Raw genomic sequence first — 19,975 nt, forward strand, 5'->3', positions numbered from 1 at the left:
CTGTACTTCCTCGATTCACCGCCAATTGGCCCAATTGAAGGAAGGTAATGTTGACTTCGGTGCTTGTGTTGACATGCGACTCATTGCTCTACAGTACTACAATCAAGCACATCAGTACGTAGCATCAACAGGTTAGTGTTCATCACGAACGTGGTTTTGCAGTCAGTGCAATGTTTACAAATGCGGAGTTGGCAGATGCCCATTTGATGTATGGATTAGCACGGGGCAATAGCTGTGGCGCGGTACGTTTGTATCGAGTCAGATTTCCAGAACGAAGGTGTCCCGACAGGAAGACGTTCGAAGCAATTGATCGGCGTCTTAGGGAGCACGGAACATTCCAGCCTGTGACTCGCAACTGGAGAAGACCTAGAACGACGAGGACACCTGCAATGGACGAGGCAATTCTTCGTGCAGTTGATGATAACCCTAATGTCAGCGTCAGAGAAGTTGCTGCTGTACAAGGTAACGTTGACCACGTCACTGTATGGAGAGTGCTACGGGAGAACCAGTTGTTTCCGTACCATGTCCAGCGTGTGCAGGCAAATCAGCAGCTGATTGGCCTCCACGGGTACACTTCTGGGGATGGTTCATCCAACAATGTGTCAATCCTCATTTCAGTGCAAATGTTCTCTTTACGGATGAGGCTTCATTCCAACGTGATCCAATTGTAAATTTTCACAATCAACTTGTGTGGGCTGACGAGAATCCGCACGCAATTGTGCAATCACGTCATCAACACAGATTTTCTGTGAACGTTTGGGCAGGCATTGTTGGTGATGTCTTGATTGGGCCCCATGTTCTTCCACCTACGGTCAATGGAGCAAGTTATCATGATTTCATACGGGATACTCTACCTGTGCTGCTAGAACATGTGCCTTTACAAGTACGACACAACATGTGGTTCATGCACGATGGAGCTATGGAACTCCTGCACATTTCAGTCGAAGTGTTGGTACGCTTGTCAACAACAGATTCGGTGACCGATGGATTGGTAGAGGCGGACCAATTCCATGGCCTCCACGCTCTCCTGACCTCAACCCTCTTGACTTTCATTTACGGGGGCATTTGAAAGCTCTTGTCTACGCAACCCCGCTACCAAATGTAGATACTCTTCGTGCTCGTATTGTGGACGGCTGTGATACAATACGCCATTCTTCACGGCTGCATCAGAGCATCAGGGATTCCATGCGACTGAGGGTGGATGCATGTATCCTCGCTAACGGAGGACATTTTGAACATTTCCTGTAACAAAGTGTTTGAAGTCACGCTGGTACGTTCTGTTGCTGTGTGTTTCCATTCCATGATTAATGCGATTTGAAGAGAAGTGATAAAATGAGCTCTAACATGGAAAGTAAGCGTTTCCGGACACATGTCCACATAACATATTTTCTTTCTTTGTGTGTGAGGAATGTTTCCTGAAAGTTAGGCCGTACCTTTTTGTAACACACTGTAAACGTAGATAGTCGCTGTTGATCTGAGAGATACGAGGTGCGACAATAAAGTAATGAAACTGATGTGAAAAAAAATGTTGCTTACCGTTTTAGTCAAGTTTAGTGTTGTCTCCTTCAAAGTAGTTCCTTCTGGTTGCATGCACTCTCTCCAGCGCTTCTGCCATTGATGGTAACATTTCTGGAACTGATCTTCTGTAATATCCTCCAAGACCCTCGTCACAGCTTTTTGGACATCTTGTGTTGTTTGAAAATGGTGTGCCTTGACCGTCGTTTTGACTCTTGGAAATAGAAAAAAGTCACACGGACAGATATCTGCTGAATAAGGTGGCTGTGGTAATACTGAAATTTGTTTTGAGGTTAAAAATTGCTGTACTGACAGAGCAGTATGGGATGGCGCATTATCGTGATGCAGAATCCAATTATCAGCAATGTTGGCACAGAAACGAAGAACTCGTTTACGAAGACTTTTTAAAATTTCTTTGTAGTAACATTCGTTAACTGTTTGTCCAAAAGGCACTCACCCAAGTTGACATACGTCCGTGAGGTTCATGGTCGTCCACTGCCGTCTTTATCTTCAACATTCGTTCTGCCTTCACTAAACATTTTATGCCAACGAAAAACTTGAGCTCTTGACATAACCTCCTCTCCAAAAGCCTTCTGAAGGTTACCGTAAGTTGTCTTCGCGTTTTCACCCAGTTTAACGCAAAAAGAAATGGCCTACCGTTGTGCAATATTATGCGCTTCTGTTTCCGTGACGAGAGACACAAACATGTGTTAACTTATTACAGCACAACTCACGACTGAGCAGTTGCATTGATGTGCCTCTTGGACTAGAAGCAGCTTATAGACCAAGGTCAAAGATATTGTGCCTACGCAAGCCTGCAAGGTTGCCACATCTTGCAAAGAAAATCAGCCTCATTACTTTCTTATCGTAAAAATGAGAAAAATGGATAATTTTGTATTAAAAAAAAAACTAGTGAGCTTCACATTCAAAAGGTGGAACACGAGAAACGACTGTCGTTCTTCACATGTTTATTGGAGACGTGGAACAGAAATAGGATCGGGCAAATAAAAGTGGCTCAGACTAGTGAATACGATTGCACGTGAAAGTATGCATCTAAGCACACCACGTGACGTGCTCACCACGTGTACGCCTGCCACGTGGTCCACGCCGGTTCAGAGCGTAGTGCGTGCTGTGTCAGTGTGAGTGGAACAGTGCAAAGGGGACGATGGTAGTCACAGTGGAGTAGCGGGTGTTCGTTGTGGAAAGTTACGTGACAACGAAGACGCGGTAACTAGTTGTTTGCAGACAAGTTTAATGGTGTCAAGGAGTGCCACGCAACGCTTAGTCCGAAAATGGCGTCAGACAGGATCTGTTCTGAACAAGTCAACAAACATTCAGAAACGTGCCCGCACACCAGAAAATGCTTCGGACTCTACCATATCAACCCGATGCCTGTCGCAAGAGATCGGCATATCACGTAATACTCCACCTGCACCTGCAGATGAATCGCTACCGGATGTCTATTGTTCATGCAGTAAAACTAGCAGATGCTCCTCAGAGGCTCCAGTGTTGTGAGTGGCTGTTCGCTGAGATAACAGTAAATGGACCTGTTCTTTATGACTGGTGAAACCTGGTTTCACCTGGCCGGTTATGTCAACTCACAGAATCACAGGTCCCAGGCAGTGGAGAATCCGCATAACTTCCACGAAACACCGTTGTACAATCAGAAGGTTGGGTTTTGGCGTGTAGCCTCTGCACGTCACATTGTTCAGCCCATCTTCCTTCATCAGACGCTGACTTCAGCGCGTTAGATTGCCAACATTTTGAAACCAGCATTAGCGGAGGAGAAAAAGACCTAACTTTAGTTTCAACATGATGGAGCAACTGCGCATACAGTCGACCGAAGCTTGGAGCACATTTACATAATCTTCGCACCCGACAGACTTGATAGCAGAGGTCAGTCTAGTTGCGGCCCTAGCTGGCCACCCGGGTCACCTGATCTGTCAGTACACGATTACTTTGTTTGAGGAGCTCTCAAGTCTAAGGTGTATCACAACCAACCTCATAGTCTTCAAGAACTGCAGCGGAACTTTTCGGATGAGACTGCAGCAGTTCCAGCAGTCCAGCTTCGATCTGCCTTAAGCAGCTAGCTGATCATGGCCCAAAAGTGTCAAGAGATGAATGACGGTCATTTTTAACATCTGCTACAGTCAGATTAGTACTGGACTTCCTCTTCTCTGCTGTGTTTCTTTGAACCCTGGAACTCTGTTCTCCAGGCTATTTTTATTTGCACCACCCTGTATGCACATGAAAACAAATTCTCTTAAAATGCTTTAGGAACCCGAGTGTCACAACATATAAACTGAAAGGAGTATACTGTGGCGCACTTGTATGTGGCGCCGGAATGAGATAAGAATGTTAATAAAATAAACTAGTATACCATAAACGATGAATATCTCTCATAGGCTCGACAATGTGAATCTCTGACTGTGCGCCACCGCAGAGCCAAAGATACTGCTTTGTTGGAGTAAGAGAGCGCTGGGCGCTTCGTTGTAGGCAGCTGTCAGTGAGGGAAAGACGATGAAGTAGGCAGTCTTTGTGGTGTGCTGCCACCAATAGTTATATTGATGTAGGTATGTCAATATTGTTGAACATGGAAGCAGAAATCTTCATGGAAATAAGGTAAAAGTGTTAAATAATTGTGATTTCTGTTTCTGCCAGCGCGTTAGTATAGATGAGTTGGCTGATAATGTGTAATTGTTGAGCAACCCCAGAATATACGTAAATGTTTTGAGAAAAAGACTAGTTAGATATTTCATTTTTGTAATGCTTTTAAGATTTGTTAACAGAGCTATTTGTAATTTGACGATTCGCGTTTATGTTGGATTAAGGAAATTAGATAATACTTGATGTTTCAATGTGAATCAGTTGTGAGTAATGTAGCTTTAATTATCAGATGTTTTTGAAAAGCCAAACTTAACATGCAATATAATTTTGCTAAAAAAATCTGTGAGTTAGTAATTCACCATAATCAGTACCGCCTCCCAGTCCAGGTCACATATTTTTCAAAGAAGTTGGATATTCTCAAATGTTCTCGTTTATCAGACAAATGAATTCCATGTGCGTTTCCATTAGGCTTATTATGGCCAGCATTGCACACTGCTAAGCCTGTAGCTAACATTCATATTTTTTATGAGAGACCAGAATATATCGCGTTACTCCGTTGCTGTTTTAGGGGTAAGACAATTTAATTTATTTGTCATGTGCAGAGGGACCAAAGTTATCAGTTTTGAACAGGGCCAGATGGTTCACTGCCTACGGGGCTGAATATATTTTGCAGCTACTATATTTCGTTATTGGTACTGGGAGTTGCATTGCCCACTCGATTCCTGTAAAGTTTTGCTAACAGTAACACAGAGCAAGCACACCACTTGCAGTTACAACACGCAACACGACATTTCGAGTTATGTATCCATTCCACAGATCAGACTTCATTCAACATAATCGTGAAGTTTATTATTTCATTTTTTAAAGAACGTTACAAAACGACAACGTGCATAAATAGCTACGAAAAACAAAAATCAAATCAGTCAGAATATTTACAAAGTTCAGTCTCACAGGTCCATTAGATATCTACAGCATTCGGAAAGTCGAACCAACTATGGAGTGTGACGGCCGACTATTTAGTACGATACTGGACCAGGGACCTTCTCACCCCATGACACTAGCACTGTACGGCCAAAAACATCGGAGATCCAGAGCGACTAACAGAGTGTCAAATGCTTTTACTCAAGAATTTGTAGTAGTAATTTCACTTCCTGACAAAATAAAAACGTCCAGGAGGAAATGATGAATCTTCACAAATTGAGAGGATGTTGTTGTGGTGGTCTTCAGTACAGAGACTGGTTTGATGCAGCCCTCCATGCTGCTCTATCCTGTGCAAGCTTCTTCATCTCCCAGTACCTACTGCAACCTTCATCCTTCTGAATCTACTTCGTGTATTCATCTCTTGGTCTCCCTCTACGGTTTTTCCCTTCACGCTGCCCTCCAATACTAAACTGGTGATCCATTGGCGCCTCAGAACGTGTCCTACCAACCGATCCCTTCTTCTAGTCAAGTTGTGCCACAAATTCCTCTTCTCCCCGATTCTATTCAGTAGCTCCTCATTAGTTACTTTATCTACCCATCTAATCTTCAGCGTTCTTCTGTAACACCACATATTTCGAAAACTTCTATTCACTTCTTGTCTAAACTATATAGTTATCGTCTATGTTTCATTTCCATATATGGCTACACCCCATACAAATGCTTTCAGAAAAGACTTTCTGACACTTAAATCTATACTCGATGTTAACAAATTTCTCTTCTTCAGAAACGTTTTCCTTGCCATTGCCAGTCCACATTTTTTATCCTCTCTACTTCAACCATCATCAGTTATTTTGCTCCCCAAGCAGCAAAACTCATCTATTACTTTAAGTCTCTCATTTCCTAATCTAGTTTCCTCAGCATCACCAGATTTAATCTACATTCCATTATCTTTGTATTGCTTTTGTTAATGTTCATCTTGTATACTCCTTTCAAGACACTGTCCATTCCGTTCAACTGCTCTTCCAAGTCCTTTGCTGTCTCTGACAGAATTACAATATCATCGGCAAACCGCGAAGTTTTTATTTCTTCTCCAGGATACATGATGTTATTTCAGGGAAAAAAAATCGAGTCAAATGTAAAAAGCAAAATAACTCTACGACAGGGCACCGCAGCTGCGTATCTCTATGCTAGAAAGTGAAAAACTGCTTCAGCTGTATAAAGATTCTTTTTATTGGATTCACGACTGGTTTCGTGGCACTACAACCATGCGTATCTTCCAGCGATCATCTAGACGTAAACATATAACCATTATATTTACCCTGAAATATAAGTCCTCAGTCTTAAAACGTAGCTGTAATAACATACCTCAGGTCATAAGATGAGCAACACTGGGGGTTATATGGAACATCCAACATTCATCATCAGGGATTCCGTTGGCTGCTCCGTTGTTTTTCCGGATCGTGTCCTTAAGGTCCGACTGCCTCCGCCTTTCACGGTCTTTGATGCAGAATTGTCTGCGATCTTGCGGGCGCTGGAGGAGATGAGACATTCTTCCTCTCCTAAATTTCTTGTCTGTTCCGATTCCCTCAGTGCCCTTCAATCATTGCACCATTTGTATCCGGCAGTTACAGTAGTCCAGACCATCCAGGATGCCCTCCTCCGACTACAGCGACTGGGGAAGGTTGTAGCTTTCTGCTGGGTTCCGGGGCATGTTGGCATTGCTGGGAATGAAGGGGCAGATCTCGCAGCCAAGGAAGCGTGTCTTGATCCACACGTATCTCAGTGTGCTATCCCCTTGCACGCACTCACCTCGCTGTTGAGCTCCCGAGTCATGTGTCGGTGGGAGGACGAGTGGCTGGACGTGACTGACAATAAGCTCCGTCTAGTCAAGCCCACAACGCGTGTGTGGTGTACTTCCTTTCAGCCCCATCGACGGGACGAGGTTCTCCTCACTCGGCTTCGAATAGGCCACAGCCCTATGACGCATGGCTTCCTGCTCCGGCGGGAGGACCCTCCACTGTGTGGTGCTTGCGGCGTCCAGGTCACTGTGCGCCACGTTTTATTGGATTGCGTTTTATTTTCTGACCAGCGGGCCGCGGCTGCCTTGCCAGCGGACCTGCCAACTCTTTTAGGCAACACTCGGACGAATGTGGTTAAAGTTTTAAAGTTCTGTGCCATGTCGAATGTTTTTACAAAGATTTTAGGGAGGGGATTTTAACTTGTTTCCTGTGTGACAAGCTCGCCCATATTTTATGTAAGTGGCCAGACACTGACGGTTTCCTATGTCATTCTTGTCGCTATGTTATCCCTTACCTTAGGTTTTACCTTCTCAGGTCGTATTTTCCCTCCTTTCCTGCTTTGAGTGTGTTTTTCAGTTTTATTAGGTCTCTCCACATTCGTTCCTTTTACTGTGTGTCAGGGCGCTGATGACCTCGATGTTGAGCGCCCATAAACCCCAACACACACACACACACTCATCAGTTTAGAATAAAACTGCCGGAAAGGCGATATGCCAAAAATAAAAGTTGCACGTAGCGATCCTATTCCCTGATTAATTGGTAATACCTAATAAAGACTATAAAATGCTGTGTGACAACCGATGAAATCACACGAACGTTATATATCTAAATAGCAAGTTAAAATATAGGACCAAATAGAAACAACTCACAGAATGTTCTAATCTGATGCTACAATGTCATCTGATTCGAAAGATAAATAGTGGAAACCAGTGATAGGTCCAAAGCTGGATTACCAATGTAGAAAAAGCAGTACCTAGAAATATAACTGTGCACAGTATAGAAACGATGCATAAAATATGGACACGGTTCTATGGTCACTTCAAAAGAAAGGACGTTAACAGGCTGACGGAAAAGGTATATTTTGAAACAAAAACCCAAAACCACATGTTCTGCTTTAGCAGACCAAATGGGGTTAAGCGCTCAGAGTAACCGACACGAAGACGCGCTGCTCCGTGGACAGCGGACCGCAAACAATCCCGCTCAAAAGGGAATTTTGAACGGAGAGCAAAACGAAGATCTTTGCCAAATACATAAAGCTTATACTGATCGAATCCTGTCTCATCGAGTAATACTGATGATAATAATAGTATTACTACAATAATAAAAAATTCATGCCACAGGTCTAATCCGAAGAACAACAGATAATACCATATCCCCTTGTTTTATTAGCTTGAATGAAAAAAAAGAATACAGTAAAGAAATCAATACACTGAAATGGTTTTGGGTTTACAGCTCTATAAAACACTACATGATAGAAGCTGTGCCTAACCAATCTACACTTCTGACTATTAAAATACGAGGGTTGGAACTTTAATAATGGTAAATACACTACTGGCCATTAAAACTGCTACACCACGAAGATGACGTGCTACAGACACGAAATTTAACCGACAGGAAGAAGATGCTGTGATATGCAAATGATTAGCTTTTCAGATCATTCACACAAGGTTGGCGCCAGTGGCGACACCTACAACGTGCTGACATAAGGAACGTTTACAACCGATTTCTCATACACAAACAGCAGTTGACCGGCGTTGCCCGGTGAAACGTTGTTGTGATGCCTCGTGTAAGGACGAGTGCTCGCGTTGGTCGAGATACAATGACTGTTGGCAGAATATGGAATCGGTGGGTTCAGGTGGGTAATACGGAACGCCGTGCTGTATCCCAACGGCCGCATATACGAGGGTTGGAACTTTAATAATGGTAAATACACTACTGGCCATTAAAACTGCTACACCACGAAGATGACGTGCTACAGACACGAAATTTAACCGACAGGAAGAAGATGCTGTGATATGCAAATGATTAGCTTTTCAGATCATTCACACAAGGTTGGCGCCAGTGGCGACACCTACAACGTGCTGACATAAGGAACGTTTACAACCGATTTCTCATACACAAACAGCAGTTGACCGGCGTTGCCCGGTGAAACGTTGTTGTGATGCCTCGTGTAAGGACGAGTGCTCGCGTTGGTCGAGATACAATGACTGTTGGCAGAATATGGAATCGGTGGGTTCAGGTGGGTAATACGGAACGCCGTGCTGTATCCCAACGGCCTCATATCACTAGCAGTCGAGATGACAGGCATCTTATCCGCATGGCTGTAACGGATCGTGCAGCCACGTCTCGATCCCTGAGTCAACAGATTGGGACGTTTGCAAGACGACAACCATATGCACGAACAGTTCGACGACGTTTGCAGCTGCAAGGACTCTCAGCTCGGAGATCGTGGCTGCGGTTACCCTTGACGCTGCATCACAGACAGGAACGCCTGCGATGGTGTACTCAACGACGAACCTAGGTGCACGAACGGTAAAACGTCATTTTTTCGGATGAATCCAGGTTCTGTTTACAGCATCATGATGGTCGCATCCGTGTTTGGCGACATCGCGGTGAACACACATTGGAAGCGTGTATTCGTCACCGCCATACTGGCGTATCACCCGGCGTGATAGTATTGTGTGCCATTGGTTACTCGTCTCGGTGACCTCTTGTTCGCACTGACGGCACTTTGAACAGTGGACGTTACAGTTCAGATGTGTTACGACCCGTGGCTCTATCCTTCATTCGACAACTGCGAAACCTTACATTTCAGCAGAACAATGCACGACCGCATGTTGCAGGTCCTGTACGGCCCTTTCTGGATACAGAAAATGTTCGACTGCTTCCCTGGCCAGCGCATTCTCCAGATCTCTCACCAATTGAAAACGTCTGGGCAATGGTGGCCAAGCAACTGGCTCGTCACAATACGCCAGTCACTACTGTTGATGAACTGTGGTATCGTGTTGAAGCTGCATGGGCAGCTGTACCTGTACACGCCATCCAATCTCTTTTTGACTCAATGCCCAGGCGTATCAAGGCAGTTATTACGGCCAGAGGTGGTTGTTCTGTGTACTGATTTCTCAGGATCTATGCACCCAAATTGCGTGAAAATATATTCACATGTCAGTTCTAGTATAATATATTTGTCCAATGAATACCCGTTTATGATCTGCATTTCTTCTTGGTGTAGCAATTTTAATGGCCAGTAGTGTAGATCATTTATACACACTGTAAACAGTAACGGTCCTCTCCCACCTACTTGAGGTATTCCTGAAATTACCTTTATATCTGTCGGTTTTGTTCCGTTAAGACCGACGTGACGAATTCTGTCTGCAAGGAAGGCTTGAATGCAGTCACCAATCTGATCTGACACTCGGTAAGCTCGTATTTTTTCACTAAACTACAGTGAGGAACTGCCTTGCTGAAGTTATCGAACGCGACATCAACCTGAGTATCGTTGTCTACTGTGCTATGGATGTTATGGAAGAACACGGCGAACTTAATTTCGCAATATCTCTGCTTGCATAATCTTGATTTTTATAGAGAATATTCGCATTCTCCAAAATGTTGTAACACGTAACCACCTAACATGTTCCGTAATTCTGCAACTGTGCAACTGACTGACGTCAGCGATATAGGGCTACAATTATATGCATGTCCCACGACCTTTCTTGAAACTAGAATGAGGTACTTTTTTTCCAATCGTTATGTACCCTTCGTTGCTCCAGTGACCTACGAAACAGTGCTGATAGAAAGGAAGTAATTACTTTCGCATTATCTCTGTAGAGTCTTAAGATTTGTCATCTCTTACAGACGCGTTTCCACTACAGTGTGTTAACTGTAAGAAGGCAGAATTGTGAGGGGAGTACGGGGAGAGGAGTAGGCAAGCATTGGCTGGCGGGGGCAGAGGAGCCGATGGGGGGGGGGGGGGGGGGGTGACAAGGCACGCCTACCAGTTTCAGTGCTGGCACTATTACACGAAAGCAGACGAAAGGCTTGGAAGTAAAACTCGCTTTAAATGTTATTCGTAAGCGAAACTGAAATCGTCATGTACATTAAAATGTATGTTTGTCTACTATGCGCTCACAAACCATTCATCCGATTGCAAAGTACTGTAATATGAATGTGTTTCGAAATAATACAGTAACCAGTGGTGTTCCCATACAAAGCAATACGGTAGCAAGGAAAAATGAAATATAAGATAATTCGGACGAAATAGGAGGCTCCTTCAAAGTGATCGCGAACAAAATATCTAAAATGGAAACTCACCTTTTCTTGCCAGGCGTTTGTGGTGATACGCCAGGATGATTCTTGGAAAACAGTTTGAATCTTCCAATGCTACGCATGCTTTGTACTGTGTATGTAGCAGCTCTCACTGAAGATTTGTAAATAGGTGAAGCAATTTTTTCTGCTCCCTTTCCCTTTCGCAGCATTCAGTCACACGCAATATAATTTTGCGAGCATCGCTACGTAATACTGGTTTCCTTCTAACCGTAGGCCTACCGGTAGGAGTTGTCGGCGATTCCCGAGATGGGCCAGCAACTGCCTCTTCACTCATTTTGATAATGTTTAGCACAACTGCACAATAAAAACACGCAGAACAGTACAGCGCAAAACAATAACGAAGCAGACGACAATGGCTACCTTGTACAACACAGTCAGCTACGTAATGTTGGCAGCAGTCGAAACTGCGTCCCTACCGAAGCCTCCCGACGTTTACCGACTTCTACCGATTCAGGACGAGGGAGAGGTCTGCCATCTAAAAGTTTACACACTGTACTAAGAGATTGCAGTTGCTTTTCTAGTAAATGATTACTTATCTCAGCATGTCGGCCTTCTTGCGATGATTTGAAGTAGAACGTATCACGATCTTCCGCAGTGAAACAGTTTTGGTAGAACGAATTCAGCATTTCGACCTTCATCTTCCGTTCCGCTGGCGGTACGGTCACTGAGTGACTGAATACATGATTTCGATCCGATTTCACGTTATACCAAAATCTTTTAGGGTTTTTAGTCGGATGGGTTGGCAAAATTGTCCTTTCAAAGTCACTGATCGCTTCTCTCATTGCTCTTCTTATGCTCAATTTTGCCTAGTTCAGCTTTTGTTTGTCGACTAGGTTTTGACATCTCTTAAATCTATGAGGAAGCTCTCTTTGTTTACATAGCAACTTTCTAATACGGTTATATGTTATCCAAGCTCAGTTCGACGCTTTGCCTACCCGTGATAAGGCCATTTTGACCGCTGAAAGTGACAGCTCCTTGCACTACATTTGCACCGTTTATACCTCTGTATCACCTAAAAATTTATTCAGATGTTCTCCCTCCTACACAGTAAGTAAAATTACGCTATTTGGTGTCCTTCCTGGTGTAGCATTTTTAATAACTCAATAGTAGTCGCGTTCTTAAGTGGAAATTATTTACTTAGCTTATCGCAGTTCGGATTTCAGAAGGATTACTCGATCCAGAATGCTGTTTTTAAATTCAGTGATCAAATACCAATGTATTGCTAGTTGGTACTTTTGTGATCTTTCCAAGGCGTTTGATTGTACAGATCATGGTACTCTCTTAGAAAAACTAAATTTTTGTCGAACTGATGGCATTACACACAGCTGCTTTGAATACACTTAAAAAGAGAATGCAAAGCGCTGTCCTGAATAATTTAAACAACATCAGAAAGGTAAAAAACTATACTGCCTGGGCAGGAATCACAAAAGCAGTCGCACAGGGTTCAGTTTTGGGTCCACTCCTATCCCTTGTATATGTGAATGACCTCCCACTTAATATTCAACAAGCAGAATTATACCTTTTGTAGATGATACTAGTGTTGTAATAAATCCCATTAGAGAGAAAACAACAGGCGATATGGTAAATGATACGTTCCACAGAATTATTAAGTGCCTCTCAGAAAATGGACTCTCCCTAAATTTTGAAACAAGAAAACATTACAGAATCACACCAACAATTGATGCTGCACATGAGTAGGAGTCAGTAAATAGGGCAGAATGCTTCAAATTTTTGGATGTACATACTGATGTAAACTTGAACTGGAAGAAGAATATTACTGAGCTTCTCGAACAATTAAGTTCAGATACCTTGCTAATCTTGGAAGCAAACCTAGCAATCTCCTGACATATTCTTCAAGTTTCCATTCAATAATGGCTTAAGGAATAATTTTCTGGGGTAACTTATCACTTAAAAAGAAAGTATTGATTGCACAAAAGTGAGCAGTCACGGAAGTCATGTGCGTACGTCTTCAAGGTCTAGGTGTTTTAACTGCGTATATTTACTAACGAAATTAGTCATAAATAATCCGTCCCTATTTGAGAAGATCAGTGATGTCCATATCTGAACAATAGAGGGAGAAATGACCTTTATCACCCATTATTGATGTTGTCTGGGGCTCAGAATGGAGTTCAACACCCAGCAACAAAACTTTTTTTATCATATGTCCAGTAACATAAAATCTCTGACAGTTAGCAATGGAGCTTTTAATTCTATCTTAAAATCACTTCTCCCGGACAACTCCTATTCCATTGACTCATTTATACTTAAAAACTGGTAGGCAGCAAAAAAATAAAAAGGAAAAGGCGAATAGTTGCTTGAGTAGGACTGAAAGTAATAATGTATTCATTAAGGTTAACACTAATTATGTATTCATATCCTGTAAACTGACTCGTTCCACAACGTTTCGATAAAAAGATCGTTCAAATTATCTATGGAACTAACTAATTAACAATAGAGCAGTGCAATTTTTCTATGGTGCACAACAACATTCACGCAGAATAAACGCACATACATACACGCAAGTGCACCCACTGGTACGAATACAACACTCCGATTCACTGTGGAGAGAGTAACAACTGATTACGCATCCGCTGTCGATGCGTAGGCCGATCGTAGGATACAGCTGCGAAATTGCTACACGATTTGGAGTGACGAATACCCTACAAACTCTAATTGGATTATTCCGCCGCATGGCAGATTTCCGTGCCGAAGTTGCAATACGCTCCAGCTTGCTCGCATTAGCTCGGAGATAGCGTGGCGGCAGTTTGCGGTTGTGCCAGTTTGCCCTCACTATGGACTGAGAGTCTGGGGAACAGTTGTGATCGCTTTCTGAGGGAATTACTGAGGATAGATTCACAAGTCGAACTCGAGGTAGGTGTAGTGTCAGTTCGACAAACGGTGATCGATTTGAGGAAAACGCTTAGCGGGGTTTGCCCGTCATTTCATGTCGAGCTGGAGGTGGCGGAGAGTAACTTTTGCATTCTGAAGCTACCCCATGTGTAAGATCGCGTTACTTCTAGGAATTATGTGACCATTTTCGGCTGAAATAACGTTTGTTCCCCGGTGGTGAAACTGTCTTCAAAGACTGCTCACACAGTTTGCTACGTCCCTGACTAGTTTTGTGAGCACGAGGCTGAATTATCGTATGTCCCCTGGCCACCATAGTCACCAGATCCACAATATTATTGAGTATTTGTGGTCTACTTACGAGAGAATGGTGCGTGATCGATCCCCACCACCGTCATCGTTACCTAAATCTGCAAGTATTTTGCAGAAAGAATGGTAAGATTACCTTGCAAATAATAAAGGACTTGTATTTGCACATTTCGTGACAACCAGAACTCGTTTCGAATCCTAACGATTTTCCTACACCGTATTAGGGATGGTACTGTTTTGTATTTTCGAAGTTTCCTTATTTTTGTCGGCCCCTTCCACATTACAAGTCTTGCGACCAAGATCTGTGCCAAACGGTGAAGTGGACTGTCACCAGCTTTGTGCAGCACAGGACTGGGGAAAGTCATCAGACAGTGGAGAGCAATAAGCGAGAAAATGGGAATATCAAAGACGTTACTAGGTGACTAAAAGGATACTAGGACACAAGGGGACTGACTAGCCCCTGCGGATGACATAGCGACAGTAAGTGAGACAAAAGGAGGCGCAAACACACAACTCGACAACCTAAGCAAGACAGCCGGAAGAGTGGGATTGAGCATCGCCCACAACAAGATGGAAGCACTGAATACTTCTGGGGATTGGAAAACACCAGAAGGAAAAAGGTGGACAGATTTATATATCTGGGAGAGTATGTACCATCAAGAAACAGGAGCAGATAGGGAATAACAGAGAGATTGAAGAAGATGAGGTCAGCCAGCTGTGCAGCCAAAAATACATAAATACACACATCAAAAAAAGTTTTGCATCACCCCAGTTCCGAGAACTCTTGAAGATAGATCTTGACTGTGGGTATTGCATCACAGATACAGTCCTTTGACTGTTCAGAGACGTCACTAAACCCGCCCAAAGATGTAAACAACCATGCATGAGCAGCGCCTATTAGACGGAGGGGGCCCGACAGCCGATCAATTCCAGTCATTCCATCAGGAAGGAGGTACACGGCTCGTGTTGTCTGTAGTTTAACCATGCCTAGACGGCCAATACCGCGGTTCGATCGCGTCCACATTGTTACTTTGTGCCAGGAAGGGCTCACACCAAGGGAAGTGTCTAGGCGTCTCGGAGTGAACCAAAGCGATGTTGTTCGGACATGGAGGAGATACAGAGAGAGACAGGAACTGTCGATAACACGCCTCGCTCAGGCCGCCCAAAGGCTACTAATGCAATGGATGACCGCTACCTACGGATTATGGCTCGGAGGAACCCTGACAGTAACGCCACCACGTGAACAATTATTTTCGTGCAGCCACAGGACGTCATGATACGACTCAAACTGTGCGCAATAGGCTGCGTGATGCGCAACTGCAGTCATGGACTGTGCGGCTGGTCCCGGCGGAGGTTCGAGTCCTCCCTCGGGCGTGAGTGTGTGTTTGTCCTTAGGATAATTTAGGTTAAGTAGTGTGTAAGCATAGGGTCTGATGATCGTAGCAGTTAAGTCCCATAAGATTTCACACACATTTGAACATTTTTGATGCGCAACTTCACTCCCGACGTCCATGGCGTGGTCCATCTTCGCAACCACGACACCATGCAGTGCGGTACAGTTGAGCCCAACAACATGCCGGTTGGACTGCTCAGGATTGGCATCACGTTCTCTTCACCGATGAATGTCGCATATGCCTTCAACCAGACAATTGTCGGAGACGTGTTTGGAGGCAACACGGTCAGGATGAGCGCCTTAGACACACTGTCCAGCGAGTGCAGCAAGATGGAGGTTCCCTGCTGTTTTGGGGTGACATTATGTGGGGCCGACGTACGCCGCTGGTGGTCATAGAAGACGCCGTAACGGCTGTACGATACGTGAATGCCGTCCTCCGACCGACAGTGCACCCATATCGACAGCATATTGGCTAGGCATTCGTCTTCATGGACGACAATTCGCGCCCCCACCGTGCACATCTTGTGAGTGGCTTCCTCCAGGGTAACGACATCGCTCGACTAGAGTGGCCAGCATGTTCTCCAGACATGAACCCTTTCGAACCTGCCTGGGATAGACTGAAACGGGCTGTTTATGAACGATGTGACCCACCAACCACTCTGAGGAATTTACGCCGAATCGCCGTTGAGGAGTGGGACAATCTGGACCAACAGTGCCTTGATGAACTTGGATAGTATTCCACGACGAATACAGGCATGCATCAATGCTAGAGGACGAGCTACTCGGTATTAGAGGTACCGATGTGTACAGCAGTCTGGACCACGACCTCTGAAAGTCACGCTGTATGGTGGTACAACATGCAATGTGTGGTTTTCATGAGCAATAAAAAGGGTGGAATTGATGTTTATGTTGATCTCTCTCCCAGTTTTCTGTATAGGTTCCGGAACTCTCGGAACCGAGGTGATGTAAAACCTTTTTTTTTATATATGTACATACAATAAAAAGGAAGTATCTGTAAAGATCAGACACTACAAGACACACACTGGACTCGCATTCGGGAGGACGACCGTTCAATCTCGTCTCCGGCCATCCTGATTTAGGTTTTCCGTGATTTCCCTAAATCGTTTCAGGCAAATGCCGGGATGGTTCCTTTGAAAGGGCACGGCCGATTTCCTTCCCAATCCTTCCCTAACCCGAGCTTGCGCTCCGTCTCTAATGACCTCGTTGTCGACGGGACGTTAAACACTGACCACCACCACCACTACAAGACAACGGTGAGGAAGTGGTACTATATCTGGATGAGACGATAACACTAGGAAAAGATGGTGCACAACAACTAGAGAAAGTAGAGATAAATTAGTGAGTAAAATATTAAGTCCTCAAGGAGATAGTGAGAGATGGGTGCGAAGACCTAAGGAAGAAATGTACTGGAACATGAGAAGAATGTCGGGAGAAATCTGACTCAAAAGGGCTAGGTTTACCGGACACATAATCAGGATGAATTTGAACAAAACGACGAAAAGAGTATGAGAAATAACCGGAAGCATAGGAGGAAAGACAGGAACCAAGTGAGTTGTTGAACTCTATGATTGGTCGGAATTCGGGATGAAGATGAAGGAAAGGAATATTGGAGCAGCAAGTATATATCTACCAAAATGTCAGAGATCGTCGACAGAGTGGGATACAGGGCAAGGATAGTGTCACCAGCAGGTCAGGAAGAGAGAGGATGAAGAGGTTCTGGGAGCAGAAGAGGAAAATATAGTCCATGGAGAGGCTACCCGCAGTCCTACAGAAGCTGTAACACACGAAGTAGAAGACGAGATTCTGTGAGTCTACATAAATATTATGAAGTGGAACCAGGTGAAAATTCGTTTCTTTATAGAGAAATATAGAGAATGGTCTATTCTCTGGGATTCCTCCCAATCAGAATATTGCCGTAAAGTGAGCAAAGAAGACACCCGAGTCACATTAACTGGAGAATAAGGCCTTCAGCTAGTCGAATGCAAGAAAAAAACTGATGTGATAACTTGCCTATTGGCCTCTTTGAGAAGGAGGAAACGGAAAATAAAAATGTCTATGAACACAAGAAAAGGTTAGTACTCACCACATACCAATGTTCTTTTTATTGAAAGGCTCAGAATTTTCGGAGTTTTCATTGCAAATAAATTAAGAACATATAATAACGCAACTAGAATGTATGTGCAACACAATATGGCGAATATTTTGTGTAGAGGTGACAGGGGGAATATGGATATGCTTCCTTCAACTCTTGACACAATACTTCTCTTTGGTATACTTCTGCATAAACTAACCAATCAATCAATCATCAGCAAGGTATTTCCCTTGTGCCAAGGCAACTTCAAAGGCAACAGTTAGCGTCTACGAACCGCCTCAGTACATGTATCTGACATTCGGTCACTAGCGTACGGGATTCACTTCAGGATTTCGTGACTTAATTAACTAGATTGAAAATGACGCTGTACAACATAACGTGTTATCTCTGTTGATATCCTCTTAATTAAAAATAAAACTAAATCAGTTTGGTGGTTTTTCTTCTCACATTAACATATTCCTTTAGCACTCTAACATTTTCTTAGCTTACTTCTTTCACCGTGGACCCATCTCACTGCAAGGAAATTCTGGACAAGTACTGGAAACTTGTAAATGAATTCCGGTTACACAGAAGCCAACTGCAAAGGCTAGTCCTTCAGTAACCGTTTAGCTTCTTTGTAATGCATATCTTGCTTACCGACTTTTGGCCATATTAATGCTCCCATTGTTTGTATTTGGGCTCAACATTGTCACAACCTGTAATATAGAATTAATATCAGCTGCACCTAAATGTACAATAAAAAGGTACAGGGTGAGTCAAAAAGGACTTTACAACTTTGGAATGATGTAGAAATTTATTGAGACAACTTACAAAATGGCTCTGAGCACTATGGGACTTAACATCTGAGGTCATCAGTCCCCTACAACTTAGAACTACTTAAACCTAACTAACCTAGGGACAGCACACAACACCCAGTCATCACGAGGCAGAGAAAATCCCTGACCCCGCCGAGAATCGAACCCGGGAACCCGGGCGTGGGAAGCGAGGACGCTACCGCACGACCACGAGATGCGGACTGAGACAACTTACAGATGTGTCATTTTGTAGCAAACAATCCGAAGTTTGATTCACGTAGTACTTCAGTACCCTCGTCCTCTACCAGAAGCCCCAATGTAGCGCACAGCTAAAATGGCTAATTTCACTTGTGCGGAGCGTGCTCGCTGTTTGTTTTGGTTTCGTGAAACGAACTCTGCCGCAGCTGTTCGGCATAAATTTCGCACCGAATATGCAAAATAACATCCATGCAGGCCTACATTTTAGTCTTGGTACAATAACTTTTTTGAGACGTGTTGTTCACTGCGATATTATAAATCACCAGGTCGCCTCAGTGTTGATGTTCATGTCAAACTATGTCACTCCCCAAACATGACACCATTGGTTTTTTTTCTCTGGGCTTTCATTAAAGACCGTGTGTATGTTTCTCTCCTGCCAAACAATTTTAGCCGACATGGAAAATCGAATCTACACTGCTGTTGCACAAGTTTGCCCGATTTGCTGCAACGAGTGTGGGAAGAAATTAATTACCGGTGGGATGTTTGTCACATCACAAATGGTAGTCACATCTAACCAAACTGCGTTTGGCATATGTGAAACTTGAGGTTGTTTGCTACAAAATGTTACATCTCCTGATTCTGTATATTATCTCAGTAAATTTCTATATTATTCCAAAGTTGTAAAGTCCATTTTAACTCAGTCTGTAGTATTACACACTTGCAAACAAAATACAACACTCCAAAGTTCGTGCGCAGAAAAACTCGCTAGGAAAGGATAACTTCTTGCTACTCCGAAACGCAGTACCGTTTTGACTTATATCTTGTGAGCTGTCTTGTTCCTCCATAGTTCGCACTGCAGCGCATCAACAGGTGCTGCCACTAGCATCAGAGTTTAGAAACGCTCTCCGGGCGCTGATGACCGCGCAGTTGAGTGCCCCACAAACCAAACATCATCATCATCAGAAACGCTCTTGTCCGATACATTCCGCTGTTAGATACTACCCTGCCTTGCCGTGCTTGTAATCTATTGCCTATAAACCCAAATTTCTGAACAGCGTGATAATAGTGGCAGTTATAAACTCTTTAAAATACCAGTTACCTTCGAAGGTATTTATTACTGTAGTAGAATGTCGTCTTTTCATAAAGATACATC

General features: G+C 43.7%; 1 protein-coding gene across 1 annotated transcript in view; it reads left to right on the forward strand.

The window, feature by feature from the left end:
• LOC126416144 (NACHT domain- and WD repeat-containing protein 1) overlaps positions 1 to 19,975 on the forward strand; it is a 613,147-nt gene that overhangs the window by 418,406 nt on the left and 174,766 nt on the right. The gene's annotated exons all lie outside the window — the stretch shown is intronic.

This window comes from Schistocerca serialis, chromosome 8 (genome assembly GCF_023864345.2).
Source record: "Schistocerca serialis cubense isolate TAMUIC-IGC-003099 chromosome 8, iqSchSeri2.2, whole genome shotgun sequence".
Classification (NCBI taxonomy): domain Eukaryota; kingdom Metazoa; phylum Arthropoda; class Insecta; order Orthoptera; family Acrididae; genus Schistocerca; species Schistocerca serialis.